A 19221-nucleotide genomic window follows, 5' to 3' on the forward strand; every position below is an offset into this window, starting at 1 on the left:
CTGGATAATGCAAGGAGATAAAACATACATAGTCGTAACCAAGACAACACATACTTAAACCCAGCTTAATACCATAATACACTTTAATAATGGCTAAGGCTCCACTACTTTAGTATTTTTAGGTTATCACACCACTCTACCACTATAATCAATAACATATTTCAAGCATGATAATATTAGATGAACAAATCTTCTCTTAACATTATATGAAGCGGCACTAGCGTCACACGAGTGTTAACTTATAACTACAGTATATAATATAATATACACATTCATTTATCCAATCACGGATTTGTAGGAAATTTAAAAATGCAGAAACGCAAAAATATATGAAATATCCAAAGTACAGTACTCATTAAGATATTCAGCGGATGAAATGAATTTCTGTTGAGATTCAGATTGTTTAATTACGTTTATAACAATCTACAGTCAACTCGTTATGATATTCAGTTATGTTCATAATAGTAGGAATTTACGTTAATATTTACGATACATTTATCTTCTATCTTTACATTTTTTAAATATTCCAAGTTGTTGAATTTTCTTCCAAACATAACCTAACCTACATGTTATTAATTTTGTTAAATTAATTATCGACTCTTAAGGCTAGCTGTTCTTCATGAAGATAATTAATTTCTAATTAATTCGAAATTGCTTTTCAAGAATCTCATGGATATTAATTTCAGCAGCAATATTTCTGATACGTTGTTTGCGTTATGTTTTCGCCCGATATAGTAGGAAAGTTACTGTTTTATCGACACGAATGGTTCCCATCGAGAGGTCAATGAAAAACGTCGTCTGAAAATTCGGCAACGCTATTAATGGAAAAATATTGGTCAATCGATGCCAAAAGGATTGATGTACGTCGACTCGACGTCTAGTCTGTCGGTACTTTGGCACTCTTCACCGGCGCAGACGCTTAACGTGACCGTCTGCCAAGTTTCTTGATTGCCGTAAATCATCGGAATCCTGTGTTTAATGTTTAGACATCCGGTCTCTTGGAATACATTGTTCTGGTTATCGTTCGTGTACACCTTCGATTGAAAAAACCTTCTTATCCTTTTTCTTTTCATTTTCAATTATGTTCGCCTTCCAAGATTCATCTAATACGCTTTATATACAACATTTTGAAGTTTCATTAACGCTGCAGTAAAATACGACTTTATTGATTACTTTGGTCAGATTTGGAAATGATTTGGCAGTGCATATAGTTATAAAAGTTACAAAATATTTATTGCGAATTTCATATAAATTTAATATACGAATCATATTGGTTAAATGTGGAAAAATCTGAAAGAGTAAATAAAAGTTTCGATATATATGTGGTAGAAAATTGTTATACAGCATAAATAGCCACCTTAAACGCGTGATAACTGCTACAGATAATTCTACCGGAATATTGAAATTTATTAATACAATAGATAATTGATTGTATAAATATCTTCACGTTAAATATCTTATAGCTTCCATTAAATTGGCACATGTGAAATGTGGATTCTTCGAAGTTTCAATTTGGCGATTCTGTGTCATCTAAGTTTTGCATTAAGGATGAAATTTGGTATAAATGAGCAATGAAAATATTCATGTGTCTTTGTTAGATAAATTTCAATTTGAAAAAAGAAAGATGAAAATTTCTGGAAACAAATTTAGCATTTCAGGGGGGGGGGGCTAATGATTTTTTCCGTTCCATCTAGACGATCTTTTAACGCATAAATTATTTTAAAAGGAACTATAACGGCTCCATACTAAGAATCGTTGAATTCTAGAACTGGTAATTTTTATAAATCTGGAATAATGAAACTAAATAAGCGTTGAGAAAGTGCATTGAATTATGTGGAAATTGCTTTGATTAAATGTTTTATATGAACCTAACCTAATATGTACATATTACACACGAACGTTATGATGTGTACATTTCATTTTAAAAAACATTTCATACGATGTGTATGTACATTTTCAGATTGGTTTTAGATTTGCCCGACATAATTATACTCGTGCCTTGTTGCAGTGCTAATGAAATTTCAAAATGGTTCCTACATAGTCCATAACATACATAGTATATTCATAAAAGGTTCCTGAGTTCCTACATTATTCGAATACTTTCGTAATTACATGTGAACTAGTACTATTCGATCAGGAATGTCCGATATTCAGTTAGGTTCGTCGTAGGTTGACTGTGTATCCTAGATGAAAAGTTAATCGAGCTTGCACGTGAGTGGCTTGTGAAACGCGCCATAGCGGTCGCTTAAATCGCGCGAAGGCGCTTGACGAACTACTGCCACGCAATAGCTAGGTTCGTACTACTGAAACTTCCACCTTTTCCCATGTGTGTTTCAGACCAGTAGGTGTTACACTATACTATATATTATATTCTGTTATCTAGATGTGTTACTCATATTTCACGTTGTCCCTAACCTCAATAGGACTGCTACCGGGGGTTTCCTAAATAAATAACGAAAATATATAATTTCACGTTGAAGCGATAAATTCCAGCAGAGCACAAATCCATCCATAAATATTTTGAAAAAGTCTTGCTGTCCCTAACCTTAATATGATAGTTACTAGGGCCTTTAAATAAATAACGAAAATATTTAATTCTAGATTGAATCCACTTATCAGTATTTTAATAAAGTCAGTCTTTTTTTGTTTATCTTCTTTAAGCTCCTTTATTCATTATCAATCTTGTTGAACATACATACATCTTCATTATATTCACATTCTTAACATTATTAGATAACCACATGTTTTTGCAAAGAAGTACCTTTTCGAATTCCTGATTTCAATTATGAGGTAAAATAACATGAATATAATTTTACGTAATAATTTCAGATAATTTTAGTTTATAAAAGTTATTAACCTTCTGTATATTGTATCTAAATTATTAGATATAAAGTGGATATAATTTTATTGAAAACAAGATTGGGAGTCCATTAGGTAAATGTAGGGATCGGTGACATAATTGTTTCAGTGATATAGTGCGACCCAGTTTTACGGGGCACCGTATATATAGCCGACCTTCGTTCCCTCATTTGCTTATTGGCAAGGGTATTTTAAACGCGATGTCAATGAATGATCAATAAGCGAAATGTTAGTGATTATAATCGGCCGACGGGCAGAATTTCTAATATACTCGGAAGAAGCCGTGTAATTACCTGACTCAGATGTTTTCAAGGTTTCCTCAGTTCGTTGAAACGATTACGCCAAGATGGGAGAAGAATTCTATCAATTTCCCTTATCGTTCAATTTTATCTCGTTTCTCGATATAACCTCAAATTCAATTCAGTCAATTTTTCTGTAAAATAACATACGGACAAATCGTAACCTGTAACTAAGTTATACGTAATATATTTCGCAGTTAAAAATAAAATTAGTTATTTTCTAAAGTATACGTATATCATTGTTACATAGAGATCTATATGTTACCAATTTATAAAAGGAATTTGCTAAAATCAAAGCTAGGTAACTAGGGCTTTCTCATAAGTACTTCCACTTTAAGTATTTAATTTAAACCACGGTGTTCTAGTTTTTCAAACCTTTTAGAATCACTTTTTAAAATCTTTCTAATCTCTTTGACAATGTCCTCTAACGTTCAAATTTCTCAAATTCTGTTTAACCTTTCACATTAGTTTCTCTATAAAATTGCCATTTCTATATCTAATGTAACATAACATGTCTAACGTAACATAGCTTTGAAGTTACATACTGATACATCAGTTTCCTTCTATCTAATTTCATCTTTAGTTACATTCGTAACCCATTGTGACTTCAAGGTTATTTTATTATTTTAAGGTCATTTTCTTCATAATATAATCTCCGAAAATTGTAAATTCATTGATCATATATATATATATGGAGGTCGATATTTGTTGGTTTCAGTTTACATATGTTTTTTAAACTCATTAAAACATTTCTGGTTATAGAAGGCTAACCCCTTATATGAAAATGTAACTACGTAGTCTCAAGGCTTGATTAAAAATCATGGGATTGCATGAGGCACAGATTCGTGGAATAACCGACTAGAACACACAATGTCGTTGAAAAATGGGTCGTGAAAGACAGCGCAAAAATAATTTCAGCTATCGATCCCTATCAACTATGTGCACGCGTTAAGGACACTAGTGCAGCCCGAAGAGGCCTCGAGATGTATTGGAAATTGCACTTTAGAGCTTGTTGTTTCTCTCTCTCTCGCTCTCTCTCTCTCTTTCTCTCTATCTATCTATTTATCTATCTATCTTTTCACACGGTGCTGTGAGTAACGTAAACCCGGCGTTTCTCGAGTTCCTTTGTTCCATGGATCACTTAAAGAGAGGATGACGAAAAGTTCACCCTGTTTACCGACGGAGCATCGACTCCATTCAAACAAAAAGCTATCGTTTTAACGTTTTATCGAACACGCCTAATTGCACCTACTTTAATAGAATTTATTGTATAGCCCTAGTAATCATGATACAATGGGCAATGGAGTAATTTTACGTAAAAGTAGAACGAAAGATATGAATTATATGTTTTACTTATAATCTTGGTGCAATCCAATTGAGATTTTTATTACATTTTCAACATTATGATAGAAAAAGGTTTTTCTATCGTTAATTTTTTATTTCTTATCGTAAGTGGGATCAAATGTTCTGCTAAATTGAAGGTGAAACGAAGAATATACCTGTATCAATCAGGTTCCATGTTCATACCTAATTTCATAAAATCTATATAACTTTTAGAATGCGGTTGGGAACATATTTCAATTATTCTAAGATCTCAACATTGAACGATTACACTAAGTCACTTATCTAAGCGTTCTCATAGAAACCATTTTAATTCACCTCCAGTTATTGCTTTTTTATTTATACTAATTAATATCAAATATTTTAATTAATATGTACGCTCTATATATGTTGGTGTCTGAGATGAGATTAGAGACGAAAATTATATTGAAGAGCTTTATCTGAGGTATATTTTATATATTGTCAATTATTCGAAAATGTCCGAATACTTACGCAAGGTAGTGTAGATGCAAACATTAGATAATTTTAAAGATATAAACTATCGAAGACTTACATATCAGTGATACAAACATAAGGAGGACAAGAACCATCTTGTCTTCCACGTTTCTGTGGCTCCACTATCGCATCCGGATTCGTACATAACCTATTCTATGGAAGTCTAACAAAGCGAAATCAAGGACGCCGCTTATTATTACTAAGGGCTTCGATACCGATCAATACCGCATAATCCAGTAGCGTATAACGTTTATCTGCTCTCGACAGAGAGCACAAGTGGTATTCAACAACTTTTTTGTTCTGACAAGAGCGTATTTCTGTCCTAAAATTTCGCACTTTTACGCCATTTTGAAATTGTCCACTAACCTTAGAGAGTTGAGTTGTGACGTAGTTAACTTAAGATTCTATATCACAATGACAAATAGAGGTTATGTATTGTATGTACATTTGTTTTATTACAATTTATTAGTTTGAAACATCAGATATTTTTAGTTGATTAGAAATTTTAAGTTACTAATTTGAAAGTCGAATTATCGTACTTAAAAGAAAATCAGGTATCTAGATACTTATTTTTATATTTTTTTGAAAAATATCTCAAGCCAAAATGTACAACATGAATGAACGCAAAATTTTTATTTAATATCATTCATTTATTACAAAACATTATGAAAGCATATAAATAAGAATTGGAAACTTAAATATTAAAATTTCTTAGAATTTTCTATTACGAAAATATAAATGTCCAAAAATAGGAATCTTGAAGTAATTTTGCAATATTTTTACAAGAATATAGAAAGTTGTTAAAGAAATGATAGAAGTTAGTGTACGGGTGAGGTTAAGTCGTCGCAGTTGTGACCGATTTTTCGATACACAGCTGTGTAGAGACTCGTCGAAAAAAGAAATCCATGCGAATTCAATATTCATTACCAACGGGGTATTTTAGGATACAATATCCGATAGTCCGGAGTAATTGCAGGTCCAAGGCGTGTCAAATTATTTATTGCATTCGTGTAGTGATATGTTAGTGTCATATAGACCGGCTACGGTCGCGCATGCTTCTACACTCGCTTAGGAAATGAAGTGTAACATCGTGGCGCAGGAAGATTCACGGGACTTCTGTATTGTTTGTCTGTAGATCGATTCCCAAAGAATGTCTCTCAAGCTGAGTTAATTCAGCCGAAGAACTGTGACTAAAAAAATAACTAGGGGAAAAAGAGAAAAGAATTTTTTTTCGTTTGTTTAATACACTGCAAATTGTATATCAGTTTCTAGTGAATATTGTACTAAACTTACAAGATGATAATAAATTATGTCCTACAGGAATATTGTAACTAGAGCAGACGCAATAAATATTACCAGGGAATTTCTGATATTCTCTAGACGCCCGAAAATCCTTTCTTGCAAATGAATTTCTGCTTCCAGGAAATTCTTGCTAAACTTTACCTACTTAATATAATATATGACGTTAACTTCTGGAAACAATTAATTACGATAGGAAATTCTTTTATTGTGTATTTAGATAACGTATAGGTTATCAGAAATTTTGTTAGATCACGATACCTCGAATAACAGCACCAATTTACGTCACATCGGCTCGATTTCTCGTTGGAGAGCGCTCTTTTCCAAGAAATCCCCTCTTATCGAATCTCTGCAATTCTATATCGATATCAGTATTATCTATCGGTTACTCTTAAAAAAGCGATTGATGTTCCAGTGTATATTTTTAAAGTAACCTTGTCTTTTAAATTACTTTTTTAACTTCAAAGTTGCTGATAATTACTTTAGAAGCATAATGTCGCAATTCTGTAGCCTATATTTCTTAATGTAAATTATTAATATTTAGGGTTATTTAATTTTATTTTCTATTTTACGTTCTTTATGCTAGCAATAAAATTAATTTAAAGATTTTAAAACGAAGTAATCTGGTCTTAAATTATTATGCTCTCTCGTGACCCAATGATATCAATCAAGAGTTAAACATTAAAATAAAATATGATTTCTTATATAATATTTTTTTCATTTGGATTATAACAGTCGTGGCCTCTGTCATGGTTCCGACGTATCAGAATAGTCTAACATATCCCTAGCATAGTTACGAAGCATAACTGATCCAGGACCTGTCCGTCGAGCCGCAGTGACATCTCACGTGATCAAAAGAGAGGTTCCTGGACCGTGGCAGTCCTTCTTTATCCTTAGATCGATGCGTATTTCTGCATGATCTGAAAAAGGACAAAGAAGTGTCGCCGGGTGATTGAATAGAGGGCCCGCGTGTCGGACGCTTTTAATTTCCTGTTCATTGACGTCTGATGTGAATTAACCTTATTGGCAGTTTAACGGTTTATTTAGCTTTCTGGTTCTAATCTTAACCGGCGCATTAAATCGTGCATAATGGTGTCACGATTGTTACGTTCGTTGTAACACTTTCGCTGCGCGATGTCCGGTACACTTGACGCCTCTGAGTATTTATACACGGAATATAGCGGACAAGAGAAGGAAAGAGATAGAGAGAAGGTGGATGGGCTATATGGATGGCTTCAATAGGATGTGTTCCATCGAGTACGATATTGAATTAATATTATCCATTAGCGTGGTGACGCAGGAGATTCTTGTTAACCCTGGATTGCTTAACTGGGTTACAACAAACGTGGATACAGGACAATTAACAATTAATTGTCGTCGTCAGACGTGCTTCTATTGTTATTATTCCCATATGCCTCGTATCAAGCACTACCTTCTAATATTTGAACAAAGAGAGAACGTTCATTTTGTTAGGTTACGAAATGATCGATATTGAAATGATTGGCTTGGGAAATGATTCTTTTCCTCAATGAAGGGAAGGTTTCCTTAGTGGTGTATTGAAAGTCCTAGGGATAATTCCTATTCACTGAAGTATTCTTGTTATTCGCATAATTCTATCACAATAGTGTACACATATTTCATATACGGTCATTAACAGAAATTTTCATCCTATGAAATGGATATATTTGTTAAAATAAAATGTTATAGAATTTCGCTGCAAAGTATACTATGCTAACCCAATTAGGAGCTGTTTTATTACTTCATTGCGTCTAAATAAAAATGCCCTTTTGAAGTGAGTGACTGTAGTATATTAATATTAATCTATATGTTATAAAATCCTACTATACAATTAGTATATACTATACTGAATCCACTAAGACCTGTTTCATTATTTATAGGTTAAGAAGTACACTTCAATAAAAATAGCCTTGATATAAAGTGCATATCATTAGAAATTTGTATATGCTATTATCATCGTATTATCCTAAAAAAATTATTAAATCGAGATACTTTTATAGAGAAATAAGAAAATATAAGAAATAATATTTTAATAGAAAATATTGCTAGGAAAGTTACATAGAACGATATTCAGAAGATAATCCCGTAAGAAATGTGTTCATGATTATCTCGTTAGATTTCTTGTCATGAAAACCGAGATAGACTATGGTTGAATTCAGCCAAACTCGAAAGTCCGGCTTTTTGTCGTAGATGATAATACGAGCTACGTATCGATCCCAAGATTCGTGACGTAATAACACTGTGTGCGTCACGATTCAGGAATACGAGATATCCTGGCTGGTCGATGTTTTCAGGTTCGTGTTTTTGCACATAACAGGTAGATATTCACTTTATTTGCATTTACAGTGTGTCACTTTGTCCTACAAATGAATCACTATTGGTTATCGCTACGGGTCAATATTAACTCGTCGAAAGTTCGCTGAAAATTCGAACGATAGTCGATAAACTACAGTTAATTTCCTTGATAATTCTAGACATAATCATAAGTCAACTATCTAAAGAACTTATTACATGATTATAAACTGTTATTGAATGGCGCAGAAATTTTTAGGTTAGGAATGGTTCCTCACAGAATCAAAAAAGCAGATATTCAAGTATGTATTGATAATTCTAAACGTGGTTTTAAATAAAAAAAATCTAAAGTAATTGAATTCATTATATTAAGTATAATAAAGTGTTAACGAATGTCGTGCTCAGAAAATACTTTAGGTTAAGAATTTGGGATTCATTCGAGGTTCGAACGAGCAAATATTTGAACGTATAAAAAAATGAATATAATCTGAGAATATTAAAAATTCGTGAAATCGCAATGGTTAATTTGAGATTCGAAATTTCGAAGTGGATATTTTGGAACGATCTTTTTGAATCATTGAGAAATGTTCTAATTTAAAGAGGGGATATTCGAACAGGTATCGGAATTTTATTTACGCCCGAGTGATGTCAAGGAACGTTTGTTTTCCCAATAATTAAATAACTATGAGGCACGTATCGGGCCATGAATTGTTAATTTCGCAACAATTTACCGCGCGGAGGATGTTTTTCTGCCCACGATCATAAGCAGGACCGATTTTGGGTGTGGATGAATGTGGGCGACGATTCAAACGATTCGGGCGATTGGATAAAAATAAACATCCCGCCTAATCTAAAGAAATTGTTGAATACTTTGCATTGCCTTTCAGCATTTCGTCAGAATATTTCTAGTAATATGTTTTCATAAAAAGAATGATAATTTCAACATATGATTACATCATATGTAACGAGGATAGAACAAAATTCGACTTACTCTAATGCATACATATTATTACTTATTTGTTACGTTATTATTAATTATTACTATTGCTTAGGAAGTACACTTAAATATTATTTAATAATGACAAATAAAAGAAAGCGTAGAATTAATACATTGCGAAATTTAGTAACTTTTGTATTAGAAATTTGTCATTACGTTGATCACAATCATCTATTCTGTGATATATGTTGTATTTATTCGTTACTCTTATTAAATATAAATTTTATAAAATTATGATATCTTTTATATTTTTGTTACTTTATAAACTTTCTTTTGTCCGCCATTGTAAAGTAAAACTAGAACTTTGTAACCATCCTATATAATTTAATTAATATAATGTATTCCATTTTTTCTGATTTAAATACATGCGTCTAAAGATCCAAAAGGATCAGGACATTCTCCTTAAACGCGTAACGCTATTTTGGTGGTAGGATTTTCGTGAGATTTCGTACGAAATCGTGGAACTTCGGTTTCCTCCTATGTCGTGTATCGAGCCTGTGTCGACAGGCATAGGTAAGGCACAGTTCTGTGTCACAGATTCCAGGCCTCCAGTTATTCCTTTTGAACAACTGTTAAATATTCCTGCAGATCGAAATTACATCGTACGACGTGTAGATTAGGCTAGCAGCCGAGGAAGGTTAGAGGAGAGGGCGGGATCGTCGGCTGGTCCTGGATATCGTTCACAGAACTACAGCGGAGCGAAGGGATGCGAAGCGATAAACTTTCCTGCCATAGATACCGGACTTCCGATCGTTTCTTTGAAATAGGATCGAGGGAACGTCAGAGCGGAATAATTTGATTAAAATGCCTGAATACACGCGAGCGAACTCGTTCGGTAGTTGTGTTGCACTAACGGACTAACGTGTTTATTGCCGCTCGGGATACCCTCGGACCAGCAAAATAACCAATCCTTGCTTCATTTTTTTGAATAATATGCAAGAACACATCTTTCAAATTTGAATCCATTCTGTTGAATGTTTCAAAAAATGTTTTCGTAGATACTCTATATGTATTTTCTGATAGTGGGATATAATTTAAAGATACTAGTTTCAATTTTGAACTTCTATTTACACGTGCGTTGGATAAATTTACTAAGTGATAAATCACAGCATCGAGTTTGTAGATAAGGTTAGGTTATAGTGTTATATTCAATTTCTGTTAGAATAGGTTTGGTTTAGATTTGTGAATAGATCTTTTCCAATTTTAGTTTAGTCTTCTTAGATTCCAGATTCATATTTTTCCCTCTACTCGTCCAGTGCTATTGATCTTTAATTCAGATTTTGGTTAGATTAAGTTAAGACTAATTTGGTTTAGATTTATCAAACTCCTCTAATTCAATATTAAATCTTTAGTTTAGATCAGATTAAGGTAGGTTAGGATTACTTTAGATTTATGAAGTTTGCTTAACTCAAATATATATACGTATGTATTATTTTTAGATTCTGATCGCCGAATATTTAAAAAAAAAAGATAAAAATTATTGGAAAATTACTAACGTCTTAACGCGATGTTTAACCAACTTGTAACTCGATATAGAACGGTTGTTTCAAACATTGAATATGCATCTGTCTACGCCTACGTGTAAAAACAATGACGATAGTGCCTAGCCAAGCCTGTTAGATTCTGCGATAGGAATTCTTTTCGGTTACGCATTCAGTGGCGCGCGACTCATGCTAACACTGTACATGGTGTATGTACATTGAAAATCGTAAATGTCGATTGTTCGTTGGTATTCCTTTAAAGCGCATGTCCCTTCTACTGACATATATCCGTCTCTCTCTTTAGCTTCAGCTCCTTTCAACGTTCTCCAAATATGTTCCTCCCTTATCTCCACAGCGCGAGTCAATATTTGCTGTGCACTTAAATGACGCGTGGTGGGAGTAGCAACCATCTCGTCGACCAACGGATTTTCCATTAATAATGTACATTAATGAGATCGAAACAATTAGTCAGTCGGTCGTTGAATTATGATTAATGAGAAAGCGAGGGAGAAATTTTAATCTTCCTTTCTTTTTCAATTAATGTATTTAATTACTGGAATTACTAACTTAATGATATTAGTTACCACTTCAGTTTAGTCAATTTAAATAAAGAATAAATTTCAACCGTCCTTTTCTTTTCAATTTATTTAGTTACTTGAACTACTAACTGGTAAGAATACTAGTTTAGTTTAATCTATTTAAGTAAAGTAAATTCTCTTTCGTTTCTTTTCCAATATGTTTAGTTATTGATAAGCATAGTAGTTACTGATTTATTTTATTTATTTGGTATTTATTTAGTCATTATAGGAAACTGTTATGTACATATTGCACATATGTATTACATAATACACTTCGAAATTTTATTATCGCTACAATGAAACATGACTGTAATGATTGTATTGGTAAAGTTTAAAGATTATATTGGTAAGATTATATCGTAGTCTGTGTACTTTCGTGAGACTGTGTACTCGAATGCTTACTTTCGATTATGTGCAAAATTAAATTAGTGTATTAAAATTATACGTAAAAAGAAGAAAGTAATATTGTATATATAAAAAAAGAGAGTCAGAAGTGAAGAATAATAGAAAGTATACGAGGTTAGTTTCGATGTTTATTCTCTCGATAAAAGAAATATTCTGTAAAAGAAAATGTTACCCTACGCATTTTTATCCGAATCTCGCGAAGAATTTCGTCTACTAATTTTTTGTTCACAGACGGTTCAACTAGTGCATAACCTATTACTTCACAGCTGTGTATGTGTAAAACATCCACATAAATAAACGCAGTGAAGGAATAGTGAAGGCATAATAGCGGTCGTGCGGAGTCTATATATAATGCTCGGTCACGAGCATGCCTTCGTTCACCGTTTCCACGAAGGCGTTGCGTTTAGCGTGACGAATACTGATTAGTAATGTAACATCACAATGTCGCTGTGTTCATGTTGCATGAAGATCTCTTTCCAATTATGACGCTCGTTACAAAGAATCTGTCGTGTTATTGTTGTTCCGTAGCGAATCACGATCTCTGCACACGTGTATGTATATGTACCGGGGCACTGTGTGCTTCTATGTGTTTTTTATTTTCTCCGTGAGGCGCCAGTATCGAATCAAATCACTGAAGGTTCGTAAATTTTGGTATGTCTCGCGTAGGATTGTCTGTATCGTTTTACCGAAGGCAGATCCCGATTTAGTGGGAGGGACCAAGTTGAAATTGCTGCCATTTAACGGTGGATTCCGCGAATTGTCATTTTACTACTGTCGTATAGCAAGGGATCTGGTCTTTCAATTCTTTTTTTTCTTGTCGATTCGCAAACACTGGTCAGTAACAGACTTATTGTAATTGATCACTAGATTTTCATACAAATCCATTATTTTATACATATTTGTAAATTTTATATTGTTTTATACTATATTTATATTATATCACAGATTTTTTTTTATTTATATAATATTACTTCTCCATGGTGCTTTACATGTATATTGCTCTTCTATATATACAATTTTTCATATTATGCGCATTCTGTGCAATTTTGCATTCTTTAATGTATCATAAAAATCCGCGGTTTAATTATTATTATTTTATATTTATATCGAAAAATGTTTAACGATCATTCACATACAACAATTTTAATGAGAGATTTATCGAAGCTTGTCTTTAAAAAATGCTATGATATCTCTCTTGTCGAGAACATATCAATTAGATCAATCAATTCTTACTATTTATTCTGTTGGCGAACGTGATTCGAGACAACAGGAAAGAGATTTTTCACATAGCCGAGCGTTTATTGTAAATGAAGTTCCGCGACATAAACATTTTTGTAGAAATCGGTACTATAATAAAAAGATTTGTACGACTCTTTTTATCTAACGGTTGATTACTTTATTTCCATCTACATTGACGTAATTCTGAACACTATCTCGGACGTTGCTCTCCCTTTGTGATACCCAGTTCAAGCGCTACGTTGCTCAAAATAATTGGGTCATCACCTGATCGTGCCATTTTAGCAACAGAAAGCCCAACATTCCGTATAAGATATATCACTATACTGTCATAGTTACATTACCCTATATAACTCATGGTAATATATCATGTTGAACGTTCAATTTTTTACATACAATCAGTCCACTGACGTGATATTCAAATCCTACATTATATCTTCTTAGCTGTATTGTAAAATAACGGAACCAAATTCTAACCTAAAAGTAAAGGTTGTATATTTGATATTCCTTTCATTTACTTATATAACTACAGGTTGCTTGTATTGTCTAATAACTGGTAATGATAATAAGAATTGCAAGGAATCGATTCTTCGTAGAACCTAACCCTACCGTAAAATAGGAAATCTGATTAAAAATGAAATTCGCTTATCTGATACTCTCAGTATATTTGACAAATTTTCAAAACTCGGTTCTTTCGGAAACGTGTCGTCATATGAAAAGTTTCATTCTACGTTATCGACCTTTTTTTCACGTAAAATCGCCTCTTTGTCGACCGTATTACGGTTACTGGAACACCCTGCGTTTACCAAAAAATATGTCGGTCATTTATTCCGTATCGCAATGGGAGTCACGTGACAGAGGTCGGTCCGAGGAGATCAGATCAATAAATTCATTCAAGTCACGCGGTATTCGCCTAACTTTTTCTCCATATAACGCGCCGACAGCAGCACTGCGACGATTTTCCACGAAAGTACGAAATTCGAGCTAAACTCTCTTATGTCAGACGTTCTGTACATGTTTAATCGGTCTCACACCCCTCGCCTCTTTCACCTCGTATGTTTACGTTCACATAAAATGGCAGACAAAAATATTCATACAATTGGGAATAATATGGGAATAAAAAGAAAAATATTTTCTCTGTTATTAAATATACTTAAATGTGTGTAATTATATATTGTACAGAAACAGTTGCAGTAATAAATGTATACGAGCAAAGATGAATTCGCAAATACAATAAAATACTCTGAAAGATTTGAAAAATATGGAACTTCGGATTTCGCTAAAAACTTATTACTTTAATAATGCGAATATTAATTACTAGTAGAGGAAGTAGTCTAAATATGCTGTAGCATTTCTACTTCAGGATTTATTGCTAAATTTGTTCAAGATTTTTAAGATGACACAGTATATATGTCTAAAACGTATTTGCTTTATGATATAGAGTTAAAAAAAACTGAACAAAAGTAATGTCTCTTTCAAATCATATATTTAAAATAAAAGTAAAAGTTTATGTTTAGAAATTCAACTAGCTCATATTTAGACTCTAGTCTGTATTTGAATCATCTCTTGTACTGTATAAATACTTCTATCTCAATAATCAAATAAATTAATTAACAGTTTGTTTCTGTATATTTATTACTGTAATTATCTGAATGTAATGAAACAGACATATATTCGATTCTGTTTAATAAAATAAGAAATATTTTTTTATTTTTATATTCCAACTGTACTATTTAATACTTTTGTCTCTCACTGTATAGCCGGTGTGTGTGTGTGTGTGTGTGTGTGTGTGTGTGTGTGTGTGTGTGTGTGTGTGTGTGTGTGTGTGTGTGTGTGTGTGTGTGTGTGTGTGTGTGTGTGTGTTCCTGTTGCTTTCGCCTGCCGCCGTCGCGCCGCCCCTCGTCGATTCGATTGACGTCATTATACGACGGCGTGAAGCACATTAGCGTCATGAAACGTTTACACGATACTTTACTTCGACACGTTATCAATCCTGCCGGTTTACATCGGTCTAGGCCCCAATATCTTAAAATCTGTCAGGCTAATTATCGGCGGCTGGCTGCGAGAAGGTCATCATCACCTCTCTACTTTTAGTTACTGCCACCACTACTTCTCTTTCTCCCCACCACAGCACTGTGTGGTGCTAGTGTCGCCATTGAGTGGCGCGCACAACCAACTGGCCGTCTGTAAATTTTTTTTCTTTCATAGTCGCGTTTCGCGAATTCGTTCACCCGGCGGAATTATAAACGCGAACCGTGCTTCTCGCGGAAGACAATCCTCTATAGAAGTTGCTCGTTGACCCTCGTGTGTCTCGTCCTACCGGCCTTGGGTTTATAAATATTCGGTCCAGTGTGAACGTGTGCGTATGTCTGTGCAGTTCGTTGTCAGTGTCGAAGATATGCGCTCGGCTTTCTTCGTAAGTACGCTTTCTGATATAATAGCCGGAATTCCAAAAGTTTAATGAAATACTTGTAGCATACTTGTAGAGCTTTTATAAATATATATTTCTTGTGTTATAGGGAACGTTTTGAATTTTCACTAGCGCAAGAGTGAGACTCGTCTGTTACTGTTATATTGGTAACGTTTGAAATAAATCTAAAAATGTACATAAGTGCTACAAGACGTATAATGATATAAGCGGAAGTATTTAAACAGTTTAATCCATGGTATTAATGAGTCTCCAATATTCAGCATCTTTAATAGACTGCGAATTTTTATGCATTTATGGGATAATTATAAATGTAAAAATGCACATAGCACGTATAATATGCGAATATACATAAACGTCCTACACCTGTTACAATATTCAGTAGGTTCTAAATTTCTGCTAAGATTCTGTTCATCTGTTTGTCTTTATAAAAATATGAATTTGCATAAATATGTACAATTTACTTATTATAGAATATATTTAAACGTTAATTGGAATTGTTGTGTCAGCAATTATTCCGAGTAATTTAGAATAAAATTATTTTATTTTAGAGAATTTTATATCAATTTATATTTTGTATTTTACGTGACAGGGACATTTTATTCTGTAAAATATACGATACAAATTAAAGTTAAATATATTGTAAATTGTTAGCAATGAAATATGATTCAGCGATATCAGTCGAGGGCTAAAATTGTTCATGCTGTATGCTAATTTCTTACTAAATATATGTTTGCAATAAATGTCTTGTGACTTCTATGTATATGCATCGTCAGATTGATTTCAAATTTGACCACCACAATCGTGACATATATGTGTATGACCAACATATTCAAAATGTTTTATATAACGCGCAATTTATTTATACAACACGTCTTTAAGATACAGTAATGATGAATTTAAGATTAATGCCCTATATATTAATGAAAATTCGAAAAGATAGAACCAACAGGATTTCGTTAATAATTGAGTCGGTGCAACCATCGAAAATCGATTGTACCGATGTCGATAATATTTAATAACCTCGTCGCTGCATTGATTCGGTTAAAATTCTGTAAACTAATACAAAGTTGAGAGATGGTGGAGAATTCTGCAAAGTTTAATGAAACGTAGACTGATGTCTTTCTCTGGTTTTTTTATATTCTACATGGCTCATCAGTCAGAAAAGCGCGAGTAATGAGATATGAAACAGTGAATGGTTTGTATGGTACTCGACAGCGCGCGCGCTCCATACGGGTAATTGCATACGAATGCACAAATGCATGCAAATCTTTCTGCGCTGTAAATCTCGCCTGTTCCGCGGGTTAATTGTCACTCTTCGCACCGGCTAAGGTCATCCCACTCTATTTCTACGCTACAGAGCTTGAATCTGACCATTAGATTCATTTTTTATCTAAGTTTATTTAATGAATACATGGTGACAATTATGGTCGATTCTCATTACTAGACTGCGGATATTTATGCGAATTCATACTTTTATGAATACAATTTTTGAAAAATGGAATTGAAGTAGAAAATTATTTCATATACTAAATGTCGTAGAAAGTACTTTAGGTGTTTTATACAGTATATAGGGTGGTCCGGATAAAGTGCTACAATCTGTTTCCTTAGAAACTAATGAAGATATCAACTTCGTTTTTACTGTAATTAAACAGCGTACTGTTTTAGCGCCCAATTTATTTTTTGAGGCGAATCGTAGACTGAAAAAAGGGGCCACTAGAGACTTTTCTTAAAATGGAAGGTTACATTAATTTTTTGTGATTCAGATAGCTCTTATTGGGTTACATCTAAATTACTATGCTAATGAAATTTTAAGATAGTTCATAGCATAAAAAGAGAAAACAATATTTCAGAATAATACACGTGACGGAAAATCGTTAATAAAAGTGAAATTACAATACTAGAATTTTTCTTCGAGAAGATAATATGGATGATAATGTTATTTAGGTTAACTCCAGTTTAGGTTATGTTTGCATCGGTAGATACATATCGATTCGATAACAGTATCGATACGTATCGGTGCGTTAGATTTTGACCGATTTGCGTTATCTGTCATTAACGTACTTTTACAATCGAAATTTTGCAATCACGAGTATCAAAATGTCATCTTTGTCGCAAGTGATTTAATAGATTTACATTTTTCCATCTAGCGGAACGTTATCTCTGAAATCATGACGTAAATCGAGTAATGAGCTCTTATGGTAAATTACGTGAGAAGATTAGATGAGAAATGAGAATAGAGAGAAAGATTGTATCTCTTTCTCCTCTTTCCTCGTATATTTCTTGTCGCTGACTTAAACTCACATCAAACTATCTATGTCGTTTCGTTTGACCTCAGCGAGTCAGTGTATCTAGTAAATTTGCTCGGAATCTTTGTTCCTTTTTTAAATAAAAAAAAACAGAAATATTAATTTATTTTATTTTTAGCTTTATTTCATTAATTTCAGTTATGTAGTCTAAATTATTATGTTTCCTAAAGAAGTAAGTAATCTTGCGTATTATGTGCATTTTATACAGTTTTGCAGCTTTAAATTTCCCATAAATGTATAGAAATCTGCAGTAGGAGTGGTTATTGGTATTCCAGAGCTAATATCGAGTTTCCTATCTGTGTAGTATTAGTGTGCTGTGAATCTATGGACTTGGTTAGATGATAAGTGTATGTAATACAGTTAATATATATATACTGCAGGATATAGGACGTTATAAGTATATGTATTGCACTGCATGTAACACACTTATCTTCTAACCAAGTCCATAGATACAAAACGACAGAAATAGTACACACAGATAGGAAACTCAATACATATTAGCAAAAATATAATTGGCAACCGACACGTGCGGTCATGGCTAATCCCTGAAAGATGGAGGTATGGTGAATTCTTTAAGGGAATCCAGAAATAAGACAGAGCGTGTGTGTATGTCGTTCAGGGCGGGCAACAGTACAGTTCAAACACGTGAAAACACTAAATATACACTGATCGTCCGTGCGGTAAGTTCGCGTCGAAATAGAGCAATTTTATCCGATTCAGTGAAAACTGATCCCGTGAGGCATTATAATTAGAGGGCGAGGAGTTATTGTTGGATTTCCCGAGATTATTGATGGATCGATTCCCGTTAACGTTTCATTGATCGTATCAATATTGTTCGTATGAAAAAAGATTCACATTCTCGAAAAAGTGCATCGCATGATACCAGAATTCTTTCTCTTTTTCTCAATTATCCTTTGTGTGTGTGCGCACGAGCACGGCTGTTGAAAGATGGTGGACTTTTTCATTCGAAGGTTGGTAACCCTGCTGTGATTGCGCCCCTGATAGGGATAGAGCGTGAAATTAATTGTAAAACAACTCCTGAAAATAAGGGCAGTTTACTACCTTTACGCTTACTATGGCAGTAGTTAGTCTTCGCATCAAATCAGTTTCTAATTAAGGAAGCCCACCCCTGGTCACAACTGTGCACCCATCGAACCTGTATAACTTATATGAGAGAAAAAGAG

General features: G+C 33.5%; 1 protein-coding gene and 1 long non-coding RNA gene across 23 annotated transcripts in view; one reads left to right on the forward strand and one right to left on the reverse strand.

Annotated features, from left to right (window-relative positions):
* Positions 1-19221, forward strand: part of LOC100645179 (plasma membrane calcium-transporting ATPase 3) — an 88999-nt gene that overhangs the window by 15693 nt on the left and 54085 nt on the right. For 2 of the 22 annotated variants that reach the window (XM_048413051.1, XM_048413055.1), the window contains exon 1: positions 15474-15716. The exons of 19 other annotated variants lie outside the window; for them this stretch is intronic. The gene's annotated coding sequence lies outside the window, so the exon portion shown is untranslated. Of the gene's footprint in view, positions 1-15473; positions 15717-15819; positions 15878-19221 lie in introns of those variants that run through there. One more of the 22 variants, XM_048413056.1, reaches the window with a different exon arrangement.
* Positions 1107-7212, reverse strand: LOC125386503. The gene is made up of 3 exons (XR_007226718.1): positions 6288-7212; positions 5053-6196; positions 1107-3292 (listed from the first exon to the last, which is right to left on the reverse strand). It is a non-coding gene; the product is annotated as an uncharacterized LOC125386503 (long non-coding RNA).

Source organism: Bombus terrestris, chromosome 16, assembly GCF_910591885.1.
Source record: "Bombus terrestris chromosome 16, iyBomTerr1.2, whole genome shotgun sequence".
Taxonomy (NCBI): Eukaryota; Metazoa; Arthropoda; class Insecta; order Hymenoptera; family Apidae; genus Bombus; species Bombus terrestris.